Consider the following 21,065-nt stretch of genomic DNA (forward strand, 5'->3'; position numbering starts at 1 on the left):
AAGTGAAAGAGCATATAAAGGTACCGCACACAGAGCTTTCTACTTCAGTTTTACCTAAGTGAGCACAATTATTTACTGTATTGATATAACTGTAAACTTGAGACATTATATCATAAATATTTCAGGCAGTTAAAAGCCTTCTTGCTCATGCTATTTCTTACGTGAAAAATTTAACGCCATTTCATATCTGTTTTAGAGTCAAAGTCATTCAAACAGCTCAAGGTTATTGCTGCATCAAAGCAATTTCTCAGAGACATGCCACAGCTGGCAACGCGATTCCAAACATATGCTTTGGAAACATTCCATGGACTGATCTTGCACTTTGCTCCAAACTCTTGCCAATACTCGTATGTAGGAATGAAAGCAAGGTGAATACTTTTTTAATTCCTTTTTCTTAATGAACAAGTTGCATGTCACTATTTGCCTGACTTGAATCTTCTTCGTTTAAGAACACAGCTAGCGGCTCTTCACTTCATCGAGAACAGCGGAAGAGAGCAGGCATCAACAAAGGCTGGTACTCTTAGGTGGCGTGTCAAATTTCCAAAGGCGACAGGAGGTACACCAGTTGCCTGTCCTGTAAAAGAGAAAACCACGTATCGTAAGTTGCAGAATGTTTCATATGTACAGCAGCATGCAAATTTTTTTATACATTCTTAGGCTATCTTGAGCGGCTACTGGATGCTGCTATGACGGGCGGCAAGCGGTTGTCAGCGTTCAAGAATGCAAAGGCACCACCTCCACTGAGCAGCGCTTTCACAAAAGTGGCAAAGGAAGAACTAGTAAAGAAAAGACTGACAAGATTCAACAGAACATGCCACGGTGTAACCAATGAATGTGCTGAAATGGAACAAGTGTGTGAACGGGGAACTTATTGAACAGCAAACTTTTATGTGAAGAGTGTGTTGAAGTGAATGGTGAATGCTGAGAGATTAACATACATCTGATGTGAAGTGCAAATACTGTATTGTATGTTGTGTATTATTTTTTGTATGAGCCATAACAGTCACTTTGTTATGAATAATTATGAACAATAGCGCTGCTGTAAACACCTCCATGAAACAGGAAGTCAGCAGAGCCAAAATTTAACACTACGAATGCACTCACATGCTTGGAAGGTACAAGGAGTGAAAACATTTTTTCAAGTGTTCGGTGAGAATTCAGGTATTCAGTGTTCAAGAATTCGGGTGTTCAGTGTAATATTTGATGGATGACATGATATGATTGCCTTTGATTTGCTGCGTCAGAAGTTACTTTTCACTTTCTTTTGTTATTCATGAATGATTCTTCCTAGAAATCATTTGTTGCCGGAGGTGTTTTTGATGAATGTGCTAGTACAAATATTCACTATGGTAATGTGACTACGTGATGTTTAATAATTATTTGTGTACTTGAGTAAATGCTCAGAAATGCCTGAATCCCGTGTACACTCCATTCTTCGATGGATATTTCTTGCGAATGGTACACAGAACACAACTAGGCAGGATGCGTCTGTGGTGCCTGCCAAGCCTCTTCCACGTCATCCAAACAAACTGGCGATACACAGCGAATCTCAATTGCCTGCAGAAATAAATATGCTGTGATTTCCTAATATTAAAGTACCGCAAGGTTTCTTACCTATTTGTGTAACCGTGTTCTCCTTTCTGTGACCTGGGGTCATTCTGCTGGGCAAGGGCTACTTCAAGCACGGCTTTATTCAAACAGACATCCTTGAATCTTTTTGCTTCTGTGATACACTTTGTTTTTTTCTGTCTTGCAAGAATTTCGTTTACTTCCTGGCAGCACAAACATTTTTCTTCTATTTCCATTGCACTGCAGTGCATGCAGGAACACCTGTCGCAACAGAAATATACGTCGGGTAGAAAAGACACCTAAAATAAAGTTTCAGTGTCACGCCAGGCATCCAGCCGCACTCGGGATACCGAAGTGCCCATATGCCTAAGGAGTGATTACATCACTTGCTTTAAGGAAGGTGGCGGATTGTTCAAAAGCGTGAAGCGACGGGAGTGGGCTTTTACCTCTGATCGTTTCAACACAACCGGGAATCGAGGACCAAAAAGCATAAAATAGAACTACAGTAAACCGCATAGATATGCATAACAATGTGCAGTGGCACAGTTTCTTGTTTTTCGTCAAATTCTCGCACGACATTGCAAGCAGCCCAAGCACGCCGTCGCGGCGTCGAATGCTGCTTCTATAGCACCGTGGGTCACAAAACAACACAGCTATACTGCAAAAATAAGAAAAATTCACTTCCGTGCGGCGTATATTTTTCTGGCACGTCTGCACCTTGTATTGTTATCTTAGTGATTTGGTAACTGCAAAATGCATTGTGCTGACAGTGCGTCTCCGCATTCGCTGCAAGATCTAATAATGCAATGATTGCACGCATTGTTTGTTGCGGTCACAGCACAGCAGAATGCATCTTTGGACCTAACATCTACACTGAATTAAATTATATTGCAAATACAATAATTTCCATGCGATTTGTACCTTCAGGGCACTTCGGCAGTCGCACTATTACTTGCAAACCAGCAACAGGAGAATGCACTGTGTACAAAACGAGTCTCTCTACTGTGTACAAAACGAGTATCTCTTTCCGTATTCTCTGTTATAAGGACGCCCGGTATGAAATAATACAATCTCACTCTGACTGCTAAGGCTATATAGCATGGCATAGCTTCAGAAAAACTTACGATTACGCACCAGGCGATACTTCCAACGCGGGTAAATGTCGCAATGAGGTCCTCGGATTCGGCGGGCTTCATTCCAACTTCCGCGCTGGCGATCGCGCTCGCGCTTGGCGTAGGTGTTTCTCGTTGTCGGGCCACTGGTTCAAACGCGTATGGTGTCACGCCAATCACCCCTAATTGATCAAAATTATCTATAACAGCGAGTGAACCGTGCGAAATCGTCTGGAAGGAAGTCGCAGTACCTGGTGAGAAGCTGTCACGTTGCGGCGGGCTCTCGTGGATACCCATGGATTGACGTCACGGTGCGCTCCACCAATCATCGATGCGCGCCGGATTCGCCGCGCGCCGCCCAGTCGCAGCTCGGAGTTTTTTTTTTTTTTTTGCTAATAACGCGTTTGTGGTTGCGCCATGTCAAATTTCTTGTCGATTTTCGTGTTCAGGGTGTTCAAAAGTATAAAATGGTGCTTATAACTCGATTTTTTTGGAAACCTGTTCAGTTTCCATTTAGCGTCTTCGGCTGTATTGGTGACGTCTGCAGTTGCGACGGCCGCAACTTCGGCTTCAGCGCAGTTTGAAGATACTGCTCGCAGCCTTTTTGCAGGTGGGCGCCATTTCGGTGCATGCGAACGTTCTTTGGGCTTAGACAAGTACACAGATACGCCTTGGAAAATCCTCGGAATGGCATCTTCTACCAGTTTGGGTCGATCGCGTGGCAGTGACACAACGTTTCCATTCACTGTGCACACGTCCGCACGAACAATGTCTCCGGCATCAAAATGTTTTTCGCACACGCGAAGGTACTTCGATTCAAACGAGAACCCGGCAGTCTCTTGTCGCGGGATCGTTCGCTTCCACCTGTCGCGTAGTTCCGGGTTTTCTGGTAAACAGAATAGGGAGACATTTTCGTCGACGCCCTTGTATCCGGAGCGGCAGCCTGGCTCACAACAAAGGTTAGGAATCCCTGCTATGGTGAATTACGAAGTGTCGATGTCACTACATGGAGAGACACGTTCAGGCGAAACAAGAAACAAACACGCACAACAGCACGCCGCGCCGACACTCCGCTTTCCGGCAGCAGCGGCCGCCTTCCCCGTCGCCCTTCCAACGACGCCAGCGCCGCGGCGCCGCAACTGCGGGCGCTATATGAAGCTCTCCCATAGCGTTACGTGGGAGTTTCATGACCAGGAGAAAAGTATTGAAGGACCCTGGTGAGGCCTTGAAGGAAAACGGTGGAATCTGATGTTGGGATTCAGGCCTTCTTGTTCATGGCAGCCCACGACGCAGCAGTAACGACGGTGATGCTTTTTGGAGGCTGAGCTAGATCTCTCCGGATCGGCGTCGCCGATGTCTTCTGCTTCCAGCATTACGTCCCACGGCACACGGAGAATCCGTTTTCGTATAACTATAGGCTGCGGCCAGCTCGCAGCCTGGTCGCCATGGTCTGTGAGAAGTGACGAGCCTTTTCACACTCGAAACAGGGCAGAAAAAAGTGCGAATCGACGCAAAACGCGGGCTAGAAACGTGCTTCGCCACAGCCATGGCTCAATACTATCCAAGCTGGTACTACCCAGATGACGTTTTTCGCCGCCACCAGGCGCCGCTACTATACTTCAACCTCCAGCGCAAGACGCCCACACAACGCGCGCGAGCGCGCTGCGAGCGTGCTGCCGCCGTTTCCAGAACGTTCTACGCGCGCCGCCGCTGACATTTCTCTCCTTCTCCCCAGCGCCGCCACCGCGCTTGCCCTCAACGCCCTTACTGCTCTGCTGCTGCTACTTCCCTCCTCCTTCATAACGCCGCCGTTGCCCTTTCCGTCAAAGCCCTGCCACGCCACCGCTGACATTTCCCTCATCCTCCCCAGCGCCGACGAACGCGCAAGTAGTGGCACGAGCGCGAGGCTAGCTCACTCACTTTTTCAATACCTCACAGCGACCTTGAAACATAGAGATTTAAAGCAAAACTTTAAGACTTTCGCTTTAAAAATGTCGATACCATTTTCTGTGACATTGTAGCACCAAATTCCGTGCAATCGTTACGCGGCATTGAAGGGCACACAGACGAACTGTGAAGGACAGGGGGTCATATTAAGTTGATTTATTTACTGTTTAAGTAGATCAAGATTGGACTGTCCACTAGGGTACTCTGTCAGGAGACAACATAAAACTCAAAGAAAGACGACGTGGTCTCAGCTTGGTTCGGGTTCAGTGTACTAGACGGTTTTGTAGTGTGGTCAGAGGAGGGCGCGGGCTGATGGGTTGCATGTTGCCGCCGGGAGGAGGCGTGGCAAGTGCGTTCTTCCTGAAGTTTCTCCTGCGTGAGCGACTGCAGACAGCGACGTTCGTCCTCGGACTCATGGTCCTTCGACGCATTCTCCTCTTTTGCACGGTACAGCTTGAGCTGTCTGAGTTCGCGTTGTCTGTATTCACGTTGCTGCTGTCAACGCCTCTCCGCTTTGTTAGGTTTTTTTCACCGGCGTGAACGCGCTACGCCGCACCCCTGGCTTTTCCAGGTAACGGTAAGAGGCGACCGATGACACCCCGATGACAGAGGCGCGAAGGCGCTCGCGCGGACATCGGCGTGCTTGACAAAAGGGACATCCCCTCGTTGACAAGATGCCGCCAGGCACGGTCGCGCCAGGAGGTCCAAGTGTTCATGAGAAAAAATAACTACGACAACTTCGCGACACCGCACTCCTACGGAATCAGCTAAGCTTGTGAGCGAGTTAGCTTTACTTCTATATGGCTGCTACCCCTAGTACTCGCGAAAAATACTTATGAAGGATGCTGGTGGCCATATTATGACAGGGTGATGGCCCTGTCGCCATCACTCTGTCATCGAGGGGCGATGCAGAAATCTGAGGGGGGGGGGGGGTTCAGGACATCCGGACATCGCCCCTGGATCCGCGCCTGCTTGTGGCTCACACACACCACTACTCAATTTGCATGAACACGTTGGTCCACCTGGAATCGTATTGCGGAACCCCAAACAATGTGGGATGGCCAGGTACCTGCAAAATGCTTCGCACAACATAGCTTCCCACAGTGCGCGTGGGATCTGCGAAATCTTAAAGGCGTAGTCATTTCTATGTCGACTCACTAAGGAAAACCGTCGATGACGCGTGACGCTTTAACTGCATAAAGAATACGTTGTACGAATGAAATAAAAGGAAATAAAATATGAAAGTAATAAATTTAAAAATTTTAAATATTAAGAAAAGAAATTAGAACTAAAAAAGCAACAAAGAGAAGAATATAGTGGCAACGAACACAGAATCTATGACTTTGTTGAAAACCACATGTCTGTCGTGTTTCGCAACCGTAGCAAACATGCAGAACGTGAGTGGCAGTAAAGGTTACGATAGAAACAACTCAAGTACAGTCACCCTAACTTAAGGAAGCACTAAGGACGAGACGGAAGCAAGAGCAACAAGAGTTAATAGATGATGATGATGACGGTGACCAAGCACTACAGCAACAACAGAAGAAGAAAGAAGCTCATGCTGCCCGATGCTACGGGCGGCATGACGCCATCGTCTTATGTCGGTCCAATTAGCATCGCGGCCACGGTGTAAGAAGATAGGTGTTCACTTCGTGTGACCGGAAGTGAGCGCCGCCGCTAGGGGCAGCACGTGTTCAGGAGGCCTTGAAGAAGCGGCACAACAGTGGATAATTTACGACCTCCGTCAGCATTTAAACACCCATACCCAAAGATATGCAATTTTTCGTTATTTAGACGCCAAATCCTGAGCAGGTAGAAGGTTTCATGCCACTTACAGTCAAAATGCCGTCATTTCGAACACGAGAGAGACGCGTCGTCTGCTCGAGCAGATGGCGCGCTGCGCTTACCGCTGCTCGCCGCGTCGGAGTCAATCGGAATGTCGGCAGAAATATAAAGGGACGTTCCTCCAACCAAGTAGAGTCGTTTTAAGCAGGCGAACAACTTATATTCATCGAAATAAAGCACTTATGCCACGCGTGCTCATAAAAGCGACAGCAAAGCGAGCGAAAAAGTGGCCCCCAGAACATGTGCTGCCCCTTGCGGCAGCGGCGTGCGTAGAGTCACACTAAGTGGCCGCGCCTCGCGCCGCCGTCGGATCACCTTCGTTTTTTACACCGTGATCTCGGCGTTGCCACCGCGTCTCTCCGTTTCTCTAAACGACTTCCACAGAGTTTATCGCCATTATTCCAAACACAGACGCAAGACGCCTACGACGACGAAAAGCTGGCGATTAGTAGCAAATGCTTATGCGTGATTGATATAACTCCCAGAGGAGTTCCCGCTTGATTTTCATAACGAAAATACTCTGTCCATGGTCATGTGCCGCCAAACTAAAATGTGCTTGGGCAGCCGTATGGAATTTGATTCCTGAGAGCAAGATAATTGTTTATTTTGAATAGTATATATTCCTACGAACTTTCTATAAATGCTAAATGCTTGTTGCCAAGACTACTTGAGCAGTGACACTCGTGCGCTAAGCGTAAAATTGATTTTGTATTACGCGTACATGCTAAACGGGTATTTTTTTTACTAGACGCCATCACAAGGGCTCCAACCGACACCGCCCCTCCGCCTTTCATCCCAAACAGCGACATCCTGTGGCATTGCTCGGTCGCATCTCGTGGCCGAAAGAGGCTGGATCGCGTCTCCACATTCCAAGACGCCAATGAAGGAGGGCGGTATTTCACTGGACACATCGATGCCGGGTGGTGGACGCGGCGCGTCTATATCTCGTTATACAAAATAAATAACAAATAAAAGCAATGGTTGCAGCTCGAAGGGAAGTATTGGCTTGGGAGGTGCTGATCTGGCCGCCCCCCCCACCCATACTTTAGAGGTTTCTGGAGGAAGATGCTGAATTTGAAGTGGAGCAAGGTGTGCTTCCGCTGCTGTGTCCCCGTGCCTTCCTGCGTCCCGTAAGGGAAGCCAAGTGTGGATTTATCATTTCAGAGCCGACCACGCCATGCAGCGTTACCTTGAAAAATACTGCCGCCTTCCGTACAGCAATCTTGCTGTGATCACACGCCTTCAGCAAACAGGCATTTTCTAAGGCAGAAGCTCAACAATTATTCCTTTTGGATTGACTTCCACGAGTCGAGACGACCTTGATTGCAGCGATGACAACGTCTTGGCCATCCTACTCCCCGATGAGTGTGTGAAGAAGCCACTTTGTTTGCTCGTAGGGGGGGGGGGGGGTTGTGTAGCAGCAGCCTTCATAGAACACAGCTCGCCAGCACGGCTCACTTCTCTCTCAGGCTGTTTGAATACTCCGAAGATCTTCATCAAGGAGAGCTGAGCATAATTGTGGAAGTGTTGCGGCTGCCTCTTTAAGAATTCAGCCAAGGCTCTTAACGCAGCCACTTTGACGGGCACCACTTGTTCTTCGAGATCCTTGTCGTGGTCGGGACAGTGGCCGTCGGCATACAAGCCAAAGTTCCCTGACCGGCCCCTGAAGCGCTGAGCGAGCAGCATTGATGGTAGCCCGGTGTTAGCTCCTTGGCGTCGGTGTGTGTCAGTCTTCATGTGTCATTTACGTGTGATGAATACTTTTTTAGCAGCTGAGTTCCGGAGTACACTGAACGGCCTTCCAATACCAGCTATAGGTCGCGAAGGTAACGTTCCAAGAACGACAAGCTCCCCCTCGTCGGTATTCACAAAAGAGAAAACAACCCTGCTACCGATGGCTGATCGCAAGCTGCAAAGCTATCGGCGATCACGGCAACCGGTAAGCAGGTCCTCCTTTATGCATAGGTTAGACCCTGGCTACCTTAAGGGAACCCGAAACTCCTTTTCAACATATTAAGAACACGCTGCCGATGTGTAGAAGAGGCACTGTGAACATGTGAGCCGAATAATATTCAACTGCAAGCAGCAGATAATTTACAATCTCGAGTAAAGAACAATGAAAAATTGCTCGCACTCGTCATCCCAATGTCGTCAGCAGGTACGTCGCAAGCAGCCAAGCAGGCTGCCATCCGTAATTGGCGGAGTTCGCAATCGGGAGAACACTCTCTCTAAGAGTAGTGTTGCTATCTGTGAGCTAAATAAATTAGAAATGTACATGTCTGCGCTCTCACAAAGACCAGAAAAGTATTTCATCTGTGCACTTGCGGTCCACACACGTCTACTGCGCGTTGCCTCGTGCATCGCACCGGCGTCTTGCGTAGCGTAGATACCGCGGCCGCCATGGAGTGCCGCAACGAGCTCTCTGGCCGCTCGACAACCGCGGGCTCTGATTGGTCTCTGCTAGTGACGTCACTCCAGGGGCCTGGCGACGTGAGTCAGCCCGAGAGCCGATCTCGCCTCGGGTGAGCGATTCGCACGCTTCAACGGAAAGTAACGCCGTAAAGAAAAAAAAAATTAGAATTGCTGATTTCCAGGCGCGGCCTGACCCGTGCCAACCCCCTGTGTAGTTTCCAGCGCGCTACTGGATACAAAAGGGCAGATGACCGTGCATGGTGTGATCATCATCATGATCATCATCATCATCAGCCTATATTTTATGTCATCTGCAGGACGAAGGCCTCTCCCTGCGATCTCCAATTACCCCTATTTCCATTGGCGGCCTGCCGGACCCAGAGAATCTTAGCACCCTCTGCCGCGTAGCAGGTCTGACCGCCGCCTTGGTCAGGTGCTCCGCAGCCACTGGGGACTGAGGGCCATGGTTAAATTGTCGGAGTCATGAGGGAGGTACTGGCCGAATACTGCACCAGGGAGGCCAATTCCTGCCCAGGTGAAGGATTTGTGTGATATTTACCTCTAACTCCGCTTATACGTGAAGGATTCGAAAAACATTCGCGGCAGCAGATTCGTCAGGCAACGTTCTTTAATAGCGAGGCAATTCCATGATTAGTTCGAAAAGTGTTTCAGAGCCCCTTTAAGGCTATGCCGAAAAAAAAAGCAGACTCCAACACGCGATTTGTTATATGCACAACAGGTAGAGAAATAATGTTTGAAACATACTACATTGTAACTGGCTTCAGACGATCGAAACCAGAAGTATTCTTACTTTTTCGATTTATCTATCAGTTTCATTACTTGAAAAGATGTCAGAAATAATGATAGTGAGCCAGTGGGGTAGGGGTAATTTTCTTATCCTACTGCCCAAACGCCATCTGCAAAATAAACGGGCCCACTACAAATTGAGAGTAAACACGATTTCAAATTTAGAACGTAAAACTACCACCAGCTGTAACATCAGTCAGGTATGTAAGGTTATATGCTGTTATATCGTTTATCCCCCTCCAGCTCGCACCGCCGCTCATCTTAACTCGTTCTTCGTTCAAACAGCGAAAGACTGGTATAGTGGTCGCGATATACGACGCCTATAGAACGCCGCCTGTAGACGAGCGGCGGGACGCACGTCCGCACACAACGAACGCAGAGATGCAATCTGTGTTTATTGCGCGCGTCTTGCGCGACGCTGTGTTGGCGCTGCGATCGGGAGCGCGCTTAGGGCGCGCCCTACAAGGCTCCCCCCCCCCCCCCATGGAAGACAAAGATGCTTCACGAGGGGAAGTTCGTCAACCAATGAAGTTCGGGCGTTGCGAGCGCTGAGTGTCCGGTTCTCATCTGGACGAAGAGCTCCGAGCCGCCGCCAGAGGAACCAGCAAAAATCACGGAAGCCGCGCGCGTTCGGTGCGAACGCGGGCAACCGTTGCTGGTGCTCCTACATGGGCCCCCGGCTATTGAAGAGGCCCGGTGAAAGTCGGGAGTCCAAACGATATAAATCACGGTGTCATACTGAGGCCGGTGTCGTACTTAGGCGGTGTCGTACCGTGGCCGGCGTGCTCGTACCGAGGGCTCGTACCGTGGCCGGCGTGCTCGTACCGAGGGCTCGTACCGTGGCCGGCGTGCTCGTACCGTGGCCGGCGTGCTGGACCGTGGTCGGCGTGCTCGTACCGTGGATGACGTGCTCGTACCGAGGGCTCGTACCGTGGCCGGCGTTCTCGTACCGTGGCTGGCGTGCTCGTACCGTGGCCGGTGCGCTGAACCGTGGCCGGTGAGCGCCGTGGCCGGTGAGCGCCGTGGCCGGTGAGCGCCGTGGCCGGTGAGGGCCGTGGTCTGGTGAGCGCCGTGGTCTCGTGGCCGGCGTTCTTCGTCCGGGTCACCAATGTAGGAATTAACGTGACGGCGGCGAACTAGCCGTGCCGTCGTTCCTACTCAAGAGGCGGCGAGCCGAGCGGAGGCTGCCACGACCAGCGTCTCACTGAGGCGGTTGACGTCCGGGTCACCAATCTATGGTGGTCGCCCTGCTGCTTTGGCTTCAGAGTGACGCCGCGATGTCGACTAGTCGCACATGTCGTCCGCTGTCTCCGGTCCGTGTCCGGAGACACGGACCGGACACGTCCGTATCACGTCCGGGTCACCAAGCTATAGTGGTCGCGATATACGACGCCTATAGAACGCCGGCTGTATACGAGCAGCGGGACGCACGTCTGCACACAACGAACGCAGAGATGCAATCTGTGTTTATTTCGCGCGTCTTGTGCGACGCTGTGTTGGCGCTGCAATCGGGGGCGCGCTTAGGGCGCGCCCCTACAACTGGAATCACATACCTGCCGAAGTGGTGCACCAATCCAGTCATTAATCGTTCAAGGCATTAATCAAAAATGTACCCTACTAGGTACGCCCACCCTCATGAAAACCCCCGAAAAGGGTATTAGAGGTACTACTAATAAATAAATAAATAAATAAATAAATAAATACATAAATAAATAAATAAATACGTGAATAAATGAAACTTGTGATTTGATTACGTCAATCATGTACTCAAGTGCCCATATACAACCTGTAGCACGCACAAGACGTTTGACGTACACCACTGTGGTTGCATCCGTCGTACAGCCTACCCTATATTTTTGATTACTTGCACGAACAACAGCAGGGAAACCAACAGCAGCAACATCCCATCCAGATGGAAGACAGCGCCAAGGCCGCAAAGGGCCCGCTGGCACTGAGCAAGTCACAACATAATCAGGTGAGCTGGGCACAAGTCGCGTCTCACACTGCCAAACCAAACTCTCCCAAAAAGCGTACCGACGCCCATTACACAGAACCCCGAATATCTCAAAATAGTGGAGGAGAACCGTGCCCTCAAGAGTAGCTTGGCGGAACTCAGAGCCGAGTTTGAGGCATTTCGTAGATCGGTTGCTCACAACAATACAAATGCACACACACAGGCCGACACAAACAGACAGGTGATCACAGCGACAGCGCACACACCGGCTGAAACTAGCTCGCCGACGACGACGCTAGACCAGGTAGCCCAAAATGTGCAGAGACTATTCGCTGAGATTCACACGCTCAAAAGACATGTCGATGACTCTATTGCGTCAGTTCGCGCGGGACTCCGCAAGCGCACGAGCGTAAGCCCGGGAGCGCCGACGCGGGGACCAAAGGGTATGGATGCGACTGACAGCGATAGTACCATCCATGGCTAAACTATATAGGAACACGTATCGCAGAAAGTCTTGAGGTGTGGCAGTGGAACTGCTGCACGTTTCGTACTAAACACGCTAATTTCATACAATATATGGAGTCGGTGCCTATTCCTCCGGATATCATTTATTTGCAAGAAATAGGAAAGCACAAGAGAAATCTTAAAGGGTACGACTTGTACACCCATCCCGATTGCCCACAGGTCGCCACTTTCGCCAAAAAGGGTGTCGCGCTAAGTGTAGAATACATTCATGGGGAGAATATACAACATCAAATAATCACGATATGGCCACATAAGCGCGGCAAGCCGAAAACAGTGATTGTAAACATATATAGCCCTCCCAGAGACAGACTGGCGGACTTTGAGGATGTGGTTTCCGCAGCGATGCGTTTAGCGTCTAGGCGGGACAGAGTCTTGGTTTTAGGGGACTTCAATGCGCAACACTCCGAATGGGGATACGCGGCAGACTCTCCGAAAGGAAAACTTTTGCTGGATTTGACGGAGAGGTACGATTTAACCCTGTTAACTCGTCTTGATGAACCCACCAGAATCAGTAATAGCGTCTCGAAAGATAGCTCGCCGGACTTAACCTTTACGAACCAAGCGGATGAGATAACGTGGACAAATCTAGGGGAGAACCTTGGAAGTGACCACTATATCCTCAGCCTTTCGGTAAACTCGTCCCGTATAATACGCAAGGTTGGGCAGGCCACACTGACAGATTGGACGAAATATCGCGATCGCCAGGGTAGCACAGGTCCGATAACGAACGTCGGAATCTGGGCGCAGCAGCTTCTCAACACGCTGGCGGGAGTGACGAAGGTTGTAGACACAACGCGAGACACCCCGGTAGTGGACAGGCACCTGCTACATTTATGGGAGGCCCGCCGTAGCCTCACCAAGAGATGGAAAAGGCAGAGGTTAAACAGGAAGCTTAAAATCCGCATTGCTCAGTTAGCTCAGGAGGCGAACACGTACGCGCAGGAATTATGCGACGGTAACTGGCGCCAGCTCTGCGATTCCTTTAGGGGGACCCTCAGTACCAAAAAGACATGGCACATTGTCCGCAGCATGATGAATCCCGGGGGAACCAAGACGACAGCGCACATGAGACTCAAGCTACTGGAGAATGAATTCAAGGGCAACGACGAGGAACTCATTGATCACTTAAAGCATATTTATATAGGTACGAATTCCAAAGAGGCGAGCCGATGCGGTAACTATACGGGGCCGGAACAACCCAATCTGGACGCACCGATAACTACGGCGGAGGTTTACGCCGCGGCGCAGCCCTTCAAAAGAAACACGACGCCAGGGCCCGATCAGATTACTAACGCCATGATTCGAAACTGGAGCGACGAAACCATAGAGCAGTTAACTGAATACTTCAACGAGAATGTATGGGTGGATCAGGGAGAACTACCTGCTGAATGGAGGGAAGCAAAAATCATCCTTATTCCAAAACCGGGGAAGCCCCGAGATATTCCAAACCTACGACCAATATCGCTAACATCGTGTGCCGGAAAGCTCTTTTAAAAGGTGATACAGACCCGGTTATCGCGCTACATAGAAAGCAACAATCTTTTTCCCCCAAACATGTTCGGATTTCGTCCAGATGTGTGGGCACAGGACGTTTTTCTGATGCTTCAGCTGGACGTTCTGCACCCGGTAAGGGGTTCCGAAGACAGCATTGTGCTTGCTCTCGACGTAAAAAAGGCATTTGATACGATTTACCACGATGCAATACTGGAAGGACTAAAAGCAGTAGGTTGCGGGACGCGTATTTACCAGTATGTACGCAGCTTTCTGAGAACCCGCACGGCCACCATCGGTCTGGGCTCAACTAGGTCGAAACCCTTTGCAGTTCCCGATCGAGGAACCCCACAAGGGTCCATACTCTCCCCTCTCCTATTTAATCTGGGAATGCGTAAACTCGCACTAGAGTTGGATGCGAAGCAAGCCCTAGGGAGCGCCATTTACGCTGACGATATTACGCTGTGGGCAAATCGGGGATCCTACGGGGATAAGCAGGAGCTTCTCCAGCGGGCGATCCAACAGGTCGAAACCTTCACGCAAGGGGCCGGCATGACATGTGTCCCAGAGAAGTCCGAATTTATTCGTATAACAGCGAAGTACGCGAGACGAGAAAATCGTCCGAGTTTCAAACTTTTCTTGGACGGGGGGCATGTAAGAGAGGTGGATAAACTCCGCGTCCTGGGATTATGGATCCAACAAACGGCCGGAGTAGCGCACACGCTCCGCCTCCTCAAAGGTACTACACATAACGTAGCCAAGATGATCCGTAGGGTTACGCGAACCCGCGAGGGCTTCTCGGAAGAAGAAACGATTCGAGTGGTACACGCCTTTGTCCTCAGTAGGATAACGTATGCACTCCCCTTCCAAAGCATTACCAAGCAGGAGCTCAAACAGCTTGAAGTGATCATTCGGTGGGCATTTAAAGCGGCTCTAGGACTCCCAGAAAATACCAGTACAGAACGTTTCGACAAATTAGGAATCCACAATACCTTCGAGGAATATGCGACGGCCACCCTCATCGCGCAAAAGGAACGGCTGTGCGCTTCAACGCAGGGTCGGGCCATATTAACCAAACTGGGCTTTGCCCTCCGCCCCCAGTTCAGTGCAGAAGAGACAGTGCAGATGACCCAGGAAGTCAGGCAGCAAATAATAGTGTCCCCAATTCCAAAGAATATGAGCCCGAGATATCATGTAGGGCGCCGGAAGGGCCGAGCGAGAACCTTGCACCAGAGATTTAGAGGACAACCGGACGTGTACTACACAGACGCGAGTCAAACGGACAGGAACAAGTATACGGTGGTAGCCACGACCCAAAATCGTGTGATAGCTGCATCGGTCATTGCAAAATCTACCAGCTCAGCAGAAGCCGCAGCGATTGCACTTGCAATTAGGGACGCGGAGAATAGGGACGTATCTGCTGCCATACTCACGGACTCACAAACCGCCTGCCGCCTGTATCTCTCCGGGACGGCGCCGCGCTTAGTACTAAAAATTCTAGGGAGTCAAATTACCGGTTTTCACAACCTCACTTGGTGCCCCGCACACGAGGGCATGGAGGGCAACACAAGGGCGGACTGGCTAGCTCGCGTACTAAGCATCCGAGCTGCGGAACGACCCAGTGACGAGCGTCCTTCTACACCGCGCAACATCCTCGAACACCAAAGACAGGAGCGGAGGCAATATGGACGCCCTCATCCAAAGTTAAACAGTAAACAGGCGAGGAATTGGCGCGGACTTCAAACACACACATACCCAAACCTACATACACTTAGCCGTATTCACCAAGCATGATACACTGACGAATGCCCGTGGTGTGGGGACACGCCAACGTTACCGCACATCACGTGGATATGCCCAAACAAACCGAAACATATAAAATCCACACTACTAAAAACACAAGATTTTAACAGGCAGTGGGAGGCGCGGCTTGCGGACGAGGACCAGGACAGCCAACTGGCTCTCCTGGACCAAGCCCAGCGAACCGCTCGTGCCAGTGGAGCCCTGGACTAGGGGCCCCAACCACGGGACCTAAAGTTTCATTTTATTCATTAAAGTTTCTCTCTCTCTCTCTCTTGCACGAAGAATTCCCAGTGAAATCGAGAAATTCCATGTGGCGCGAGAAAATCATACAACGCGAGGCATAGAATAGAAATTGGTGTCACAAACTCTACATAATACGGTGTTTCATAATGTGAAATGTACTGAAAACATACATGTGAGGACAGCATAGTGGCACCAGAAATGCTTTTTACCATTTCTTTTTTTTTCCTTTTTGAGGAACATAACGGCGCCGGAGAACGCAGGAACAGGCAAAATGCAGTCTACACTGACATGAATATTGTTACAACGCTGGGAACAGGGTGGAAGAAGGAGGGCACGAGCTGATGTCGGAAGACAACAAGGTTAGGGACTTGCCTGCGCTGCCTGTCTCTTGTTATATCAGCTGTAAATACATTTCGCTGTTACTTTAATCTTTGTGTCACATTTTGGTTGAGGTACGGGGTACATCTCATGCTAGACGGAGCTCCGAAGCGGACGTAGCCTGGCCCTTACCACCATGCCGACGAAGCGGCTACAACAACGGCGACCACAACGGTGCCCACCATGCCAACCGTCTTCTTGGCTCAGCCCCGCGACCCTGGAACATTTACGGGTACCGACAACCTGGACGTCGAAGATTGGCTCTGGTTGTACGAGCGTGTCAGCGAAAGTAAGAGGTGGATCAGACCGTTATGTTAGCCAATCTGATCTATTACTTGAAAGGCACAGCAAGGGTCTGGTTTCAGACACACGAAGAGGAGCTACCGAGTTGAGAGCAATGCAAGAAAAAGCTCTGCGACTTTTTCGGGAGGACAGTTGGGCGACAACGAAAGGCGAAGTGGAAACTCGGAACTCGCGCCCAGACGTCAACCGAGTCATACGTGACGTATATTCGGACGTTCTTGCCCTTTGCCGCAAGGTGAACGGGCGAATGCCGGAAGATGAAAAGGTGAACCATGTGCTAAAGGGTATAGCTGACGATGCCTTTAACCTGCTCGTGTACAAGAACTGCACCAGCATCGACGACATCATAAGTGAATGCAGACGTTTCTAAGAAGCTAAAGGCCGTCGAATTGTCCATCAGTATACCCGTCTTCCAAATACAGCCACTACATCATCGTGCGAAGACCATTCCGCGCTTCAGCCGACCACGTCCGAAAGCATTGTGAGCATCGTTCGCCGAGAGATAGAGGTCGCATCGCCGGTTAACTCCCAGACGTATGCCCCGAACGATTTTCGACCGACGGTTTCCCTAATCCAGTCTGTCGTTCGCGAAGAACTGGCGAACCTTGGTGTTCCCTCCGTTTGCCCCATCAACCGATCCGACGCCTTCACTACTACTGTCCCGGCTCCGCGGAACCAGTACCTCTCACGGCCCTATCGTAACCCAATGGAATGGCGAACACCAGATGCCAGGCCTATTTGCTTCAACTGTCGACGTGTTGGCCATATTTTTCGTCACTGCCGCGACACCTAGACCCCCTCATTTCGATCTGCAGTCCGACCAGACCATCGCTCACCAGGTAGTCGCCAGCCGCCGGAAGAACCCACAGAGCCTTACCACAGTGCTGAGGCCTCGCCACCTACACGGCAGAGTCGTTCGCCTTCTCCTCGACGGCCCCTGCCTCGCCCAGCTACTCTTCGCCGTTCTCCGTCGCCCATGTACCGGCGCTCGTCGGAAAACTGGCGGGTGCAGCTCCGAGGGGTGACGCTGCTACATCGACCCGGACTGAAATTCCTTTGCTGACCCTGCCGACGGATAGAAATTTACTACAGGTGTATGTGGATAGTGTCCTTGTAACGGCTTTAATTGACACCGGCGCGGACATTTCTGTCATGAGTGACCATCTTCGTGTCCACGCCTGACTAAAGTTATCACACCTGCTGCGTCCGACGGCCGAACGCCGGCCGTCATAGGAATGTACGCTGCTCGTGTCAGTGTCGCCGGCCGTCAGACCTCTGTTTTTTTTTTTAACTATTCTGGAAGAATGTCCCTACGACGTTATTTTGGTTCTCGATTTTCTATCAACGCATTCGGCGTTGATTGATTGCTCCGCGGGACTTGTTCAGTTTGATTTGCCCTGCTCTTCTGACCTTCCTGAGGAAGTTTCCAGCAGATTGTGTTCAACCGAGCACATTCGTCTTGCCCCCAAAGCTATGACGTGCTTCGTTCTTTCGCCCTCCCCACCTGACGGCGATTACATCGTCTCTCCTATTTCGGACGTCCCCCTGGCCCATAACATTGCGCTTCCTCACACTGTCGTCAATGTTACGAACAATTCTACGTGCCTGCCTATTCTAAACTTCGGACCATACAGCCACGTTCTACCGCAAGACATAGCTTTAGGCACACTGTCATCTTGCGAAGACTACTACCTCTCGGCCTTGACGACTGAAATCTCATCTCAAGGTGCTTCATCGCCTTCTTCACCAACTACCTTACCCGATGTCTCCAACATGATTTCTCCTGATGTCGCGCCTCAGCACGCCGACCAGTTACGTCGTTTGCTCGCTTCATTCAGCGACATTTTTTTACTTTGATGGTCGCCCTTTAGGTCAGACTTCCATTGCCGAACACATCATTGACACTCTCAACGCCCATCCGATTCACCGGAGACCATATGGGGTGTCCTTGCATGAGCGACAAGTTATTCTAACGGAAGTCGAAAAGATGCTTTCTCGGGGAATAATTGAGCCTTCTTCAAGCCCGTGGGCGTCCCCTGTAGTCCTAGTTAAAAAGAAGGACAACACCTGGCGCTTCTGTGTGGACTACGGGCACTTGAACAATATAACAAAAAAGATGTTTATCCTCTCCTCCGCATCGATGACGCGCTGGACTGCCTGCACGGTGCGAAATATTTTTCTTCCATCGACCTTCGGTCCGGCTACTGGCAGATTGCTCTAGAAGACATGGACCGTGAGAAGACAGCGTTGGTAACACCGGATGGCCTATACCAGTTAAAAGTGATGCTTTTCGGCTTGTGTAATGCCCTAGCTAATGGGTCTATAATTCTTCAGTTCTTTAACGTCTCCCTTCTTATGGATTAGTATAATGTTGGCGTTCTTCCAGCTTTCTGGTACACAAGTTGTGAGGCATTGCGTATAAAGGGCCGCAAGCTTTTCAAGCATGATATCTCCTCCATCTTTGATTAAATCTACTGTTATTCCATCTTCTCCAGCAGCTTTTCCCCTGGTCATGTCTTTCAAGGCTCTTCTAACTTCAGCGCTAGTTATAGAAGGAGCCTCTGTATCCGGTTCATCACTATTTTGAATGAAAGTAGCTTGGCTGTTTTGGGCACTGTACAGGTCAGTATAGAATTCTTCCGCTGCTTTTACTATGTCATTGAAATTGCTGATGATATTACCATGCTTATCTTTCAGTGCATACATCTTGCCTTGTCCTATGCCAAGCTTTCTTGTTGACATTAAGCGGAAGAAATGGAGCTGGGCAGGCCATGTAATGCGTAGGACGGATAACCGGTGGACCATTAGGGTTACAGAATGGATACCAAGAGAAGGGAAGTGCAGTCGAGGTCGGCAGAAAACCAAATGGGATGATGAAGTAAGGAAATTTGCAGGCGCAAGTTGGAATACGCTAGCGCAAGACAGGGGTAATTGGAGATCGCAGGGAGAGGCCTTCGTCCTGCAGTGGACAAAATATAGGCTGATGATGATGATGATGATGATGATGAATGCCCCAGCCACGTTCGAATGTATGATGGACGCACTTCTGCATGTATTCAAGTGGTCCATCTGTCTTTGTTATCTAGATGACGTCATCGTTTTCGATCCTACGTTTGCCACACACCTTGAGCGCCTTTCATTAGTTGTTTCTGTATTTCGACATGCTGGCCTCCAGCTTAACGTCAAAGTGTCACTTCGGTCACCGCCAAATCACTATCCCTGGATATCTTGTTTACTCATCTGGTGTGCGCCCAGACCCAGATAAGGTGCGGGCTGTGCAGAATTTTCTCGTACTGCCCAGCGCCAAGGATGTACGGAGCTTTGTGGGCCTGTGTTCTTACTTCCGCCGCTTTGTTCACAACTTTGCGGAAGTCGCCCGACCTCTTACTGCGCTTCTAAAAGCTGATGCTTCATTTTCCTGGGGCCCTGAGCAAGCGACTGCCTTCTCGAAGCTTATCTCCCTGTTGACATTTCCACCTATTTTGGCGCACTTTGTCCCGTCTGCGCCGACGGAAGTCCGCACTGACGCCAGTGGTCATGGAATCGGTGCAATTTTGTCTCAGCGTCAGCGAGGGAATGACCGTGTGATTGCATACGCAAGTCGTTTGCTTTCTGCTGCTGAACGCAACTATTATATCACCGAGCGAGAGTGCCTTGCACTTGTCTGGGCCGTCGCGAAATTTCGTCCATACTTATACGGTCGGCCATTTACCGTCACTACAGACCACCACGCGCTGTGCTCGCTCTCTTCCCTGAAGGACCATACAGGACGCCTCGGTCGCTGGCCATTGCGACTTCAAGATTACCCGTACACCGTGGCCTACAAGTCGCGTGACCGACATCGCTGAGGTTCTTTTGCACGACATCATCCTCCTCACGGCGCTTCTCGTCAACTTCTTACAGACCGCAGCCGGTAATTCCTCTCCCGAGTTGTGCACGACCTACTCCGTTCCTGCTCCACCAAGCACAAACTCACTACTGCCTACCATCCGCAGTCGAGCGGCTTTACTGAGCGCCCTAATCGCACCATCACCGACATACTATCAATGTACGTTTGCGATGACCACCGTGACTGGGACAATGCTCCCCCCTTCGTCACATTAGCGTACAATTCGTCGCGTCACGACACAGCCGGTTATTCACCATTTCATCTATTGTACGGCCGCGACACCGTATTGCTTTTCGACACCGTCCTGCCAATCGCTCAGGATTCTACGTCGCAATACGCCCGAGACGTCATTGCCACAGCCTATCAGGCACGTCAAGTTGCTCATCGTCACCTTTCTATTTCCCAGAACAAGCAGAAGAGCACATATGACAGTCGCCCGCCAGACGCTAATTTCCTTCGCGGGGACCTTGTCCTTCTATGGTCCCCTAGCCACCGCGTTGGCCTATCAGAAAAGCTAATGTCGCGCTACGCTGGTCCTTACTGCGTCCTCCGCCAGGTGACAGCTGTAACATACGAAATCTCCCCGGTCACGACTCCCGCTTGCTCTGTCCAGCCTCCCCGTGACGTCGTGCATGTTGGCCGCCTCAAACGCTACCAGTCTTCGTCTACACAAGACGCACCGGGACGGTGCTTCCACGCCGGAGGGCCATATGTTACAACGCTGGGAAAAAGGTGGAAGAAGGGCACGAGCTGGTGTTGGAAGACACAACGTTAGGGCCTTGCCTGC

Source organism: Dermacentor silvarum, chromosome 1 (assembly GCF_013339745.2).
Source record: "Dermacentor silvarum isolate Dsil-2018 chromosome 1, BIME_Dsil_1.4, whole genome shotgun sequence".
Lineage (NCBI taxonomy): Eukaryota > Metazoa > Arthropoda > Arachnida > Ixodida > Ixodidae > Dermacentor > Dermacentor silvarum.